The sequence below is a fragment of the Petaurus breviceps genome, unplaced genomic scaffold, assembly GCF_028583685.1.
Source record: "Petaurus breviceps papuanus isolate PSGF00001 unplaced genomic scaffold, PetGlider_PUasm1.0 90702, whole genome shotgun sequence".
NCBI lineage: Eukaryota > Metazoa > Chordata > Mammalia > Diprotodontia > Petauridae > Petaurus > Petaurus breviceps.
In genome coordinates, this window is record NW_027187317.1 from 917,881 (window position 1) to 929,735 (window position 11,855).

At 37.6% G+C, this 11,855-nt stretch overlaps 1 pseudogene; it reads left to right on the forward strand.

The window, feature by feature from the left end:
• Positions 1 to 1,531: 1,531 nt before the first annotated feature.
• On the forward strand, positions 1,532 to 2,223 carry LOC138144610 (small ribosomal subunit protein eS8 pseudogene; annotated as a pseudogene).
• The last annotated feature ends 9,632 nt before the right edge of the window (positions 2,224 to 11,855 follow it).

The window sequence follows — 11,855 nt, forward strand, 5'->3', positions numbered from 1 at the left end:
GCATAGTTGTACCTGTTGTGCTGGGGATTCAGGGCTCACAGTTTGCTTCTGTACTGGGGTTGGAGACCTCATTGCTGGCCTGCTGAGGCCTTGGCTGTTGATCTATGCTGCAGCTAAAATCATTCTGCTGGCTTGCCCAAACACTGTGTTGGGTTATGGTCCCCTGTTACCCAAGTGAGCCAGTTCTTTACTGAAGTCCTTGTAAGTTATCTTAAGCTAGAAAATTGCTTTTCTCTGTCTTTTTGTTGGTTCTGTTGCTCTGAATTCATTTAGAGGCTGATTTAACATTGTTGCAGAGGGAAACTGGGGAGAACTCGGGCAACTTCCTGGCTTCTTTCTACCATCTTTCCATATAGTTTTCCAAAAAGTTTTCAGAAGATGAATTAGCTGTTTAATGGGTTTTTTTTTAGTATCATTGTCAATTCTTTTGTTTTTCTGAACTTGACAAAACCAATAAACCAGAACAAAGAACAGCAAACAGAAGACTGCATGTGAAAGTATAGATTTCATTGTCACAGTTTAAAAAAAAACAGACTTTCAAGTGAAGCCACATAACTTGATGTCATCCATGTGTATCAATGTACCTGGAACATAGTATGTGCTTGCTAAATGCTTTTGGATGGATTGATGGAGTGATTAATATAATGTTTTCATATAACTCCCTGTTTGCCTTGAAAGTCATATTCCATTCTATTTAGGAGGCATTATTGAATAGCCAATAGGACATTGGACTTGGACTCAGAAATACCTCAGTTCAAATACTGCTTCAGACAATTACCAGCAGTGTAACTCTGGGCAAGTCATTTAACATTTCTGTGACTTAGTTTCCTCATCTGCAAAATGAGATGATTAGACCTAATGGCCTCTAATATTAATTTCAATTCTAAAAGCTATTATGCTATGAATTACTAGGCAAAATTACATATGACTTAAACTGTCTCTCTGGAAAATGCCAAATTTCAAATCAATCCTTCTTGAAATTATGTTAGTAAAATGTTTTAAATAAGAAATAGATTTCATATGGACTATCAATATTCTATTCTCACTAAGCTCTGATCTACCTTATAGTAGATGACTAAACCATGAGTCTAGAAATAAGTCAAACATTTTGAGAAAATCAATAAAGATAGAATCAATATCATGGTTATTTTGGTGGCTTATTTAATAATCATTCAATAAATAATGATTTGGTCTGTATATAGCGTGATTTTTTTTGCATATTCCTTTTTCTTCATCATCCGCATATTATTTTCTTTTCATATTTGTAAATTTTGATTAATAAAAACTGTGAATGTTTTGTATAAAGTAGATAAACGTTAAATTTGCCTTCCATTGAAGGGGTTACTGGAATTCTTTTCTTTTAGTAATAAATACACGATGCTTTCTATCAAGAAAGATATAATTTGGTTTATATCAAAAAGGAAGTTGATAATGTGATTACTCATAATTTAAGCTTCACTGTGAAGCATATAAATCAATCACTTTGGATCTTATCCAGGCCAGTTCTTTTTCAATTTTTTTTCCAGCTCTTTGCAACTCCTGCTGCCCATGGGGATCTCCCGGGACAATTGGCACAAGCCCCGCAAGACCTGGGACAAGCGCAAGCCCTACCACAAGAAGCACAAGTATGAGCTGGGCGGACCAGCTGCCAACACCAAGATCGGCCCCCGCCTCATCCACACCGTGCCTGTGCGCGGAGGCAACAAGAAGTACCAGGCGCTGAGGCTGGACGTGGGCAACTTCTCGCGGGACTCCGAGTGCTGCACCCGCAAGACGAGGATCATTGACGTGGTCTACAACGCCTCCAACAACGAGCTGGTCCGGACCAAGACTCTGGTGAAGAACTGTGTCGTGCTCATCAATAGCCGTGGTACGAGGCCCACTATGCGCTGCCCTTGGGCCGGAAGAAGGGCGCGAAGCTGACTCCTGAGGAGGAAGAAATTTTAAATAAAAAGCGGTCAAAGAAGATCCAGGGGAAATACGAGGAGCGGGAAGAAGAACGCCAACATCAGCTCGCTTCTGGAGGAACAGTTCCAGCAGGGCAAGCTTCTTGCCTGCATCGCATCAAGGCCAGCCCAGTGTGGCCGTGCAGATGGCTGGCTACGTGCTTGAGGGCAAAGAGCTTGAGTTCTACCTAAGAAAGATCAAATCCCGCAAGGGCAAATAAACCCTAACTTGGACATTGTCTAATGGAATAAATCCCCAGATTATTTGAAAAAAAAATTCCAGAGAAATTAGAGTTTCAGTCACTTCTTTTGATGTGGCTGTTTAGTCATTCATTATACTAAGAGAACATCAGCTTTCTGTTTGTCATTTGATATAACTTGCATTTTCATAGCAATGGACTTCTTTGGACCACATAAATGATCAGAAATTTTTTATATCCTCCATCTTGGGGGGAGTTCTCTTTCTGTTCTAATTTCTCTGCTTCTCAAACCTTTGCAGCAGAGATTTTGTTTGACGTTGAATTGTTATATTGCTCTGGTTTTTGCTTTTAATTGCTAATCAATGATTAAGGCTATCAAAGCTATCTGGTATAAAAATACTTATAGCAGCTTTTTCATTTTTTGTGGAAGCTAAGAATTATAAGTCAAGGGGATGCCCATCAACTGGGGTATGACTGAACAAGTCGTGGTATATGATTGTGATGGAATATTATTATGCTATAAGAAATGATAGGCAGGATCATTTCAGAAAAACTTCAAAAGGCTTACATGAACTGATGCAAAGTGAAGTGAGCAGAACCAGAAGAATGTTGTACACAGTAACAGTAATATTGTATGATGAAGAACTGACTCAGCTCTTCTCAGAAATGTAATGATCCAAGACAATCCCAAAGGATTAGTTATGAAGCATGCTATTCATCTTCAGAAAAAGAAGTGATATTGTCTGAATACAGACTAAAGCATGCAATTTTTCTCTTTTTATTTCTTTGTTTTTTAATTCCTTCCTTCTTTTTGTTTGAGTCTTCTTGTACAAAATGACTAATATGGAAAAGGTTTACATAATTGTACATTCATAACCTATATTGGATTGCTTACTATCTCAGGGAGGAGCAAGGGAAAAGAGGGAGGGAGAGATAGAATTTGGAACTCAAAACTTAAAAAAGAAAACAAATGTCAAATTTGTTTAAACATGTAATTGGGAAAAAATAAAATATTTAATAATTTTTTTAAACTGGCATATTTTTATTTTCCAGAGTCTATTTCACATATATATATTTCATTGTCTTTAATTTGACAATATTGCTTCCAATATTCCAATGCACATCTCAGATAGATAATAATGTTATCTTCCAGTATCTTTCTACAGATTTTTCAATAGTTCTCTCAAGCCACTTCTGCCATTATGGTATTTCACTCCTGCCCTCAGAAATACACCACAATATCTTTATTTTTCCTCCTAAAGACCTTCCCACAGCAAGTATATACTATAGGATGCAAGTCCTGAACTATCATTACAATGTCAAATATTGTTGGAGAATAGTCTTTCATGAAGGTATCATAATTTTAAGATTGTTCTGTTTGGATATACTTGTTTTATTAGTTGGATTTGTGTTGTCAAACAAAAAAAGACTTTTTAAAAATTTCATTCAAAGTGTACCCTTATCCTTTTCAAAATCATGTCAGTTATTAGCACAATTTTTTTGCCATCTATTTTATTATTAGGTAACACTTTTGGAGTTCATGTTCAGCAAAGATTTTCAATGCCTTTAGATTCATTAGTTTTTTAGTTTTCAGATTTAAGGAATTCCTCAATTTTTGTTATTGTTTTATCTAATCTGAGGTTAGGAAGGAAATTGTTTCTTATGTTTTCCCTGCTATTGATCTGCAATTAGTTATTGATCTGCAATGTGTTATTATCTTCAGCTCAGAGCTGGATATATCCAAGACAACAAGGAATATGAAGCCTTTGCCTATAATGTGTAATCTCTGTTTCTAGACTTGTTATGATTGTAGTAAAGATATATAATTAAAAATCATTTAAATCTTCTGCTCATTTTAGGCACAGTTATGGTTTGCCCACCTTAAATGGCAGCACCATCTACATTGAACCATTCAAAGGAGGTAGGGCAACAGTGGGGAACCTGTGACCTCGAGGCCACATGTGGCCTTCTAGGTCCTCAAGTATAGCCCTTTGATTAAATCCAAACTTCACAGAACAAAGCCCCTTAATAAAAAGATTTGTTTTGTAAAATTTGTACTCAATCAAAATTTTGCATTCAGGGACCTAGAAGGCCACATGTGGTCTCAAGGCCACAGGTTCCCCACCCCTGGGTTGGGGTATTGGTATTTCTGATCTGATGTATCTAATTTTCTTGTAGTAACAGAACACAAAAGAATACCTCTTTCTCTTTGTGCCAAGTTAATTATCATGATATTTCAGAATAGGTTCAGTCTGTAACCTCATTATACCTGTCTACTTTCTTAGAAAATTTAAGTCATGTTGGCTTCTGTGTCAGACTCCAACTAGCCAATATTTCAGGATTTTAGCCAGGATTTCATAGTTATATTACAGTCTCAGAGCATACAGAGGTTCCCCATACACCATCCCAGTTATGGTGTCTTTATTTTGCCATTGTTTATTCCTTTCCACTCACAACATATATTTGACTTTGAAATGGTCATTATGATTGTTGTTGTTATTGTTATTAAGATATAAAAAGGTTTGTGATATGACAGAGTTGGTAAAGTGATTATAGAGAATGAAATCATAAATAGACAATAGATATTCAATCAGTGTCATGGTCTTAAATAGCCTAGAGAAAGAGCAAATAAGGTAGTAAGGAAAAGAGGAGAAGTGATACCTCATGGGAGATTCTAAAGTCAGGAGACAATAGTTATTCACAATTGTTACAGCTATAGCTCTGTCTTCCAGTCTTCCTCTGATATTTCCCAACACTCTATTTTGTTGCTGAATTGGGGGGTGGGGTGTCTACCCCAAGTATATGAAGATTTCCCCTGGTGAAATGGGTAGATTAGAAAAATTTGTTCCTATGGCCATGAAGATGACTGAACAAGGCTCTGTGGAGCACTTAGAACTTGGTCAGACAAGGCCACCCACTGCTTCCCAGACCATCACCAGTTCTGACTCTTGTCTTGCCACTGGACTTTGATGACTTTGGAAGAGAGAATAAGGCTGATGACTTTTTGCAGCTCTGCTTCACTTAGACCCATTTCACACATGAGTCAAGAAGCTGAGATGGTCCTCTTCAAAAACAAAGGACAAACAATATTTTTTTTGAGAAATTTATTAATTGATTTGGGGTTTTCTTGACACAGTATCTCCTTTCTTCATATAATTCAATATTTACTTTACCCAAAACATCCAGTTCTTAGCTACATGAAAGGCTCTCAATAAAACTGATTCAATGTACCTTTGGTACATCTTCTCATATTTGGAATAGTAAAGGATGATCCCCAATGCTGCTTAGCTTCACAAGACAGGTGTGTGGAAAAGCACAGGGACTTTATGTATGTTGGGGTAGGGGAAGGGTCAACGGGATATGTGGTGGTCAAGTATCTCCTTACTGGCCACGGGTTGAATTACCAACTTGTCATTAATATTTAGCTTGGATATTATCCCTACTCTCCTCCTTACTCCCCACCCCATTGTCCATTCTTGGATCAAGGACCTTGGATCTTGCATAATTCATCTAATTCTTTAAACACTTAGAATAGTATTACATAGATAGTAGGATTTCAAGTTAACATGATGTCTGATGATAATAGACAGAATGGCGCTGCTAGAGGTCATTGAAAATCTGTACTTAGAAAATGATGACATCAGAAAGATAAAACCCATGAGACCCACAGAATTCAGGCAAGCCCAGGAAGGACAGAGCCACTTGCTGAGTCTGCCAAGGTTCTGTTTCTGAGTCCACAGCCAGCTTCCTTTCCCCAGGAGTTAATTATACCATGCCTGGTCTCCCAGCTGAGGCATAGAAACACAGAGCAGTCCCATTTAATCTATTAGATTTCTTCTCCCCCTTCCCTCAAGGTACAGAAGCAAATTCCAATTTAGTCATCAAGGCTTGAGTCATTGAATAAATAACTCAATTCCTCATCCTTGCTTACTGAGCCAGTTGCATAAACAAACACCACTTTTTTTTCTGTCAAGTGTGCAAATAGGCTTCTTGGAGCATTGCAATAAGGGAACATACTATGGATGCTCAAAATCATGTAAGATAGGGAAAGAATGTTAGGAGAGGGAAGGAAGGGAGAGAGAGGGAAGAACTGCTGTCACTAAAGTCAGAGAAAGGTGTCTCTGGAGAGAAAATGGTTTTAAAAATGCAGCAGACACAGGAGGTTAGCCCTCAGTTTGGAAGAATATGAACCATTAAACTGACAAATGAGAACAACCTCAGGGCCTAGGGAGGGTAGAAGAGATTTGGCTCCAGCAAGGCTCATCTGTTCTTAGTTGAAATGGTCAGAAGCTGATTTGAATATTATTTCCCCTTCATGCACCTGTTCCTGGAAGACACAAACAACTTTCAAGTGGGGATCCAAGCTGATGAAACTCCCAGCAGCAGTTACTCTGCAGGTAACTTTCTGTGTCATTGTGTTCTATAATACAATTCTTTCTTTTTTTCAATTGGGTGCATTGGCTAAGGACGCAGAAGTTCAGATTTTTGTCCTAGCAACATCAGGGCTGAGTCTTCTTTTTTTGAAATTGTTTGTTGCATGAAAATAGGGAAAAGAACAGAGAAAGCTACAAGGAGATAGTGATGTACCCTTTAAAAATGATTTTATATCACCTATTTATTTTTTATATTTATATTGCATATGTACTTAATATCTATTTTATATTTGTATTTCCCAATGTATTCCTCCCTTCACCTCCCAGAGACCTATGCTTTTCCTCTTTTCCTCTGCTTCCTGGAATCTCTGACTTCTTTGAAGACTTAGTTCAAATCTTAACTTCTGTAGAAAAGACTCTCCCAGTCTCTTCTCCCCAACCCATACTTCTTCCCAATGCTGGTGCTTTCCCTCTGACATTACTTCCAGTTTATCTCACAGATATCTTATATGCACATAGTTGTTTGCAAGTTGTCCTACAATTAGAATGTGAAGCCCTTGAGGGCAGGGACTGTTGGGTTTTTTTCCTTTCTTTGTATCCATAGTTCTTAGCAAGGTGCTTGACAAAAAGTAAGCACTTAACAAATACTTGTTGACTAATAGGATAGGGACAGAGCCTGGTTTTGTTATTTTATAAATATTAGGAATGCCTATGTGAAGAAACTCTTTACCGATGTGGATTGGCACCTTCTCTCCAACTTACAATTCTAGTGTAGGTCACTGAGAGGTTCAAGTGATTTGCAAACAGTTAAACGACTGGTATGTATCAGCAGAAGTACAGATTTGAACTCATGTCTTCTCAGTTCCCAGGCCAACTGTCTATCCACCATGAAATACTAATCTCTTCTCTCATAATAAAGTATGAAAGAAAAAGTTCCAAAAAACTAAGCAGTGTGAGGGGTAGACAGGTGGCTCAGTGAGTAAGAGTACCAGCTCCAGTGTTGGTATGACCTGGAGATCAAATCCTGGGCTCAGACACTAAGCACCGCACCCAGAAATAACTGGCCATGTAACCTTGAGCAAGTTACTTAACCCCAATTGCTTAAAAAGAAAAAAAAAAAGACAAACAAAACTAAGCAGTGTGTCGAAAAATGTCTGCAGTATTTGATGTCCATGATGCCTCATTTTTACATAAGGACAAAGAAGAAAATCTCTTTTATATCTCTGTTTTGGGACCAAGATTAGTCATTATGATTTTACAACCTTCGATAGTAATTATTTTTGTTGTTGTTTCTATTTGCATTGCTGTAATCCTATGAATTGTTTTCCTGGCTCTGTTTACTTTAAATTAATTCATGTAAGTCTTCCCATGCTTCTCTGTACTCATCATGTTTGTTGTTTCAACACCTCAGTAATATTCCATTTCAGTCATGTGCTATAGCTTGTTTAGCCAGTCCACAATCTATGGGTATGGACTTTGCTATTCTTTGCTAAGTAGGTAGGTAGACCTTGAAGGTGTGTAGGAGCTATAATTTGTAATTCATTCTGTAGCATGAGATTGGTGATACCAAAAGGAAGGGGGAAGTAATTGCCCTACTCCTGAAGGATTTGGTGGGAAGGATATACATTCCCTGGTCCTTGACTTATTGTGCCCCTGGGTCTGTCATTTGTTTTATTTATTTTGTTTTTGGTCTCCATTACACTGAGAGTAATTATTTTTCTATTATATTAATAACAAATTATTAAATTAAGATTAAGACTTTTCCCCTCTATTTCCTCATTCAGGGACAATTCCCTATAAGTCTTTGAAGGACATTGCAGACAGATGAGATTGCCCAAATCCTCTGGAATTGATCTTGCTCCTTGATCTTGGGTAGGACCCCACCCAACTAGAAGATATTACTTCTATTTAGGGTGTAAACAGAATCTAATCTAGCTAGGCCTAAGGCATTAAGCCTATGTCCTTGCAAGCCTCCATTGGAATTTAGGGTAACCCAGCTCATGAAGTGGTCTGGGTAAAGATGGATTACTTTGTCCATATTGCTGGAGGTGGCTGGGTATTATGATGAAGTCATACTCTCAGCAGGAGGAGCCAAAGACTTTTTGCCTAACTCCTCATTAATATGCCCACCCCTCATTAATTATTCACCAATCAAGGTTGATTTAAGCATTCAGGGATCTCCATGGTTTTGTCTTTTGTTATCAAGAGAAACCACTGATGATCAATTTATTGATTATCAGCTAGCCTAATTAATACATTGATTATTAATTACTCAGAAATTCTGTCCCTTGGACTTTTAATTTATCTCTGTAATGGTAAGGAAATTTGAAGATCTTCCCTGTCCCTTAATATGTCTATGTGATCACATGGAGCCCATGGTGGGAGGAGCTTACTGAACAGGTAAAACAGGAAAGGTAGAGCAGGAAGTGTGGGTGAAACAGAGCTGAGAGAAAGTGAGACAGAGCTGGGGGAGAGAGAGCAGGCAGAGGAGCTAGTGTAAGTGAGAGATAGAATTTTTCCCTGGGGGAACTTTTTGTGGGGAGGCCTGCTTGGAGGAAAGGCTTGGGATGTTTGTACTTCCTACATTGGTAATGTGTCTGGACTTTGTCTTAAAAAGAACACTTGGGATGTCAGTGTTTCCTGCCTTGGCAATGTATATGGACCTCTTTGTTACTATGATGGATTTGGCTTTCTGGTGTTTGAATAAATTTCTTGGTTTTGTCTTCAAGGAAGAGAGTCTGTTGTATCTTGTGATTGAAACCAGAGGATATGCCTTCATATACATAGCAGCTGCTGTGGATATCACATTGGTGATATAATCTCACACTTATATATGCCTGTTTAAGTGCTTGTTTTTGTATCTCCAGCACAGTGACTGACACTTAGTTGATACATAACAAATGCTTCAGTTGACTTTGATTTAAATCTCACTTCTGATGATTACTACCTGTGCAATGTTGAGCAAATTACATCACCTCTCATAGCTTCAATCTTCTCATCTATAAAATGCTAGACTATATGTCCCCTAAGGTCCCTTTCAACTCCAGATACATGAGACTCTTTTTGATTAGCTGTGTTTTGTAAATTACTCTGGATGCTAGATGATGGTCCGTTCAGATTGGAGTTCATTAAAGTTGTATGACATGAGTGAGAAGTGGGAAATATCTTGAATGGAACCAAAAGTTTATATGGAAGCGGATGGTTCACGTAAGGAGCATTATATTCATTGTAGTTGAACTTAGTGGTTGGAAGATGTAAAACCCAGTTAACGTAGTGATAGGTAGAATAGTACTTATGCTACTATTCTAAGGTTTAATTGGCCTTTTTAGCTAGTGATTTAGTCTAGAAGTGGTAGACTCAGGGAAAGAGAAAATAGAGGGCCTACCAAAAGTATATACAAAATGAATTTCATAGTCTGAAACAACTTGACTATAGTTGTTTTTTTTTTTTCCATAGAAGTAGAAGGGACTCTGTCTGAATATGTGTGGGGTCAGCACTTCCAAATAAGATATATGGGTAGAAGTATTGCTGTAGAAGCCTAGACTAGAAGGAGTATCCTAATGGATGGATGGATGGATGGATGATAAATGGATGAATGGATGGATGGATGGATGGATGGGTAAAAAAGCATTTATTAAGCACATATTTCCTGCTAGTTACTGGGCTAACTATTGGGAATACAAATATAAAAGTACAATAGTCCATACCCTCAAGAAATTTCAAAGGAGGAATCTATATATGTATGTATGTAGATATATAGATAGATGATAGATAGATAGATAGATAAGAGATAGATAGATAGATGTGTCTATGCCCATGCGTACACACACACACACACACACACACACACACATGCATATATATGAGAATGATGATTAAAATGAGGTATTTTGGTTTGGAAAGTCACTAGAAGGGTGAGTGGAGCCATAGTGAAATTGATTATCACATGTCTCCCATTACCAATAAGTTCAGAATCATTGCCAATGGCTCCAATTCCAACCTAGGGGCTAGAAGAGGGAGAAGATACTTTCTCAGTAACAAAGCATATGGCCACTGCAATGGTAAGGGAGTGGGGTACAGTGGTGGGCAAGATGAATTTCAAGAAAATGATAGGGTGGAAGAAGGTGAAGAATGACTGGCATTAGGCTGATAAAGTTAGTCATGCGGTAGTGATAGCTTCATCAGTCAGGACAGAGTGGACTCTTCGATGTTCAGAGTTAGAAAGGTGGAATGATAAGGGGTTAAAAAGAAAAAAACAAAAACAAAAAACTCTTAAGAAATGCTTAAATCAAGGTCCCCAACAAAAGGTGAAGTCAAGAGTTGGGATTTTTTCCAAGAGGGACACAATTTGCATGACCAAAGCAAGGGAAGGGAATAAGCGTTTGTATAATATCTACTATGTGTGAAGCACTTTATAGGTATCTCATTTGATCCTCACAACTACCTCAGAAGGTAGGTGCTGTTGTTAGCCCCATTTTATACCTGAGGAAACTGAAGCAGAGATTAGCTGATTTTCACAGGGTCACAGAACTGATAAATGACTGAGGCTGAATTTGAAGTCAGGTCTTCCTGACTCCATGTTTGGTACTTTCTCCATTGAACTACCCTAGCTTCTTAAACAACTAATTTAACCTCTCTCTTCCACGGTATTCTCATTTGTACTATCTAGAGGTTGGACTCCATGGCTTCTAAGATTACTTCCAGCTGTAAATCTATAATTCTATGAAGTTGTTTTGATGGATGTTTGCTGTCAAATGCTATCTTTTAGGGCTATAGTTTGGAATTTTCTGAGAATCAAAAACTCAGAGTTGCAAAGAACTCTAAGTATGCTAGAAATTGAACTAGATGGTATCTAACATCCCTTGTGGATCTATGAATCTCTTAATTTTATAGATGAGTCTCAGAGAAGTAAAGACATGCAATCTGACACCTATTAATTTGCAGAGATGATATTTGAACCCAGATCTACTGACTTTGTCTTCTATGTGTACGTTTGAAAGAATTTAAGTTTATATTACAAAAAAAAATGAGAGAACATATAGGAAGTTACTTTCATTTATGACAAGAAGAAAAATCTCCATATACATGAAGTACAGGTATGCCTTGCTTTATACAAAAGTGTGCTTCTGAGAAGTTATAAGCAACTCAGTTTTTATATATGAAAAACCACTATTCCATTAATTTCCAAATGTAATCTTATTCACTTATTATTTTTCATGACTGATTTTGCCCCAATAGTCAGTAGCTCTTCTTACTTAAACTTAATGTTTTGAAACCCATACCCTTTAACTCTCTCTCTCTCTCTCTCTCTCTCTCTCTCTCTCTCTCTCTCTCTC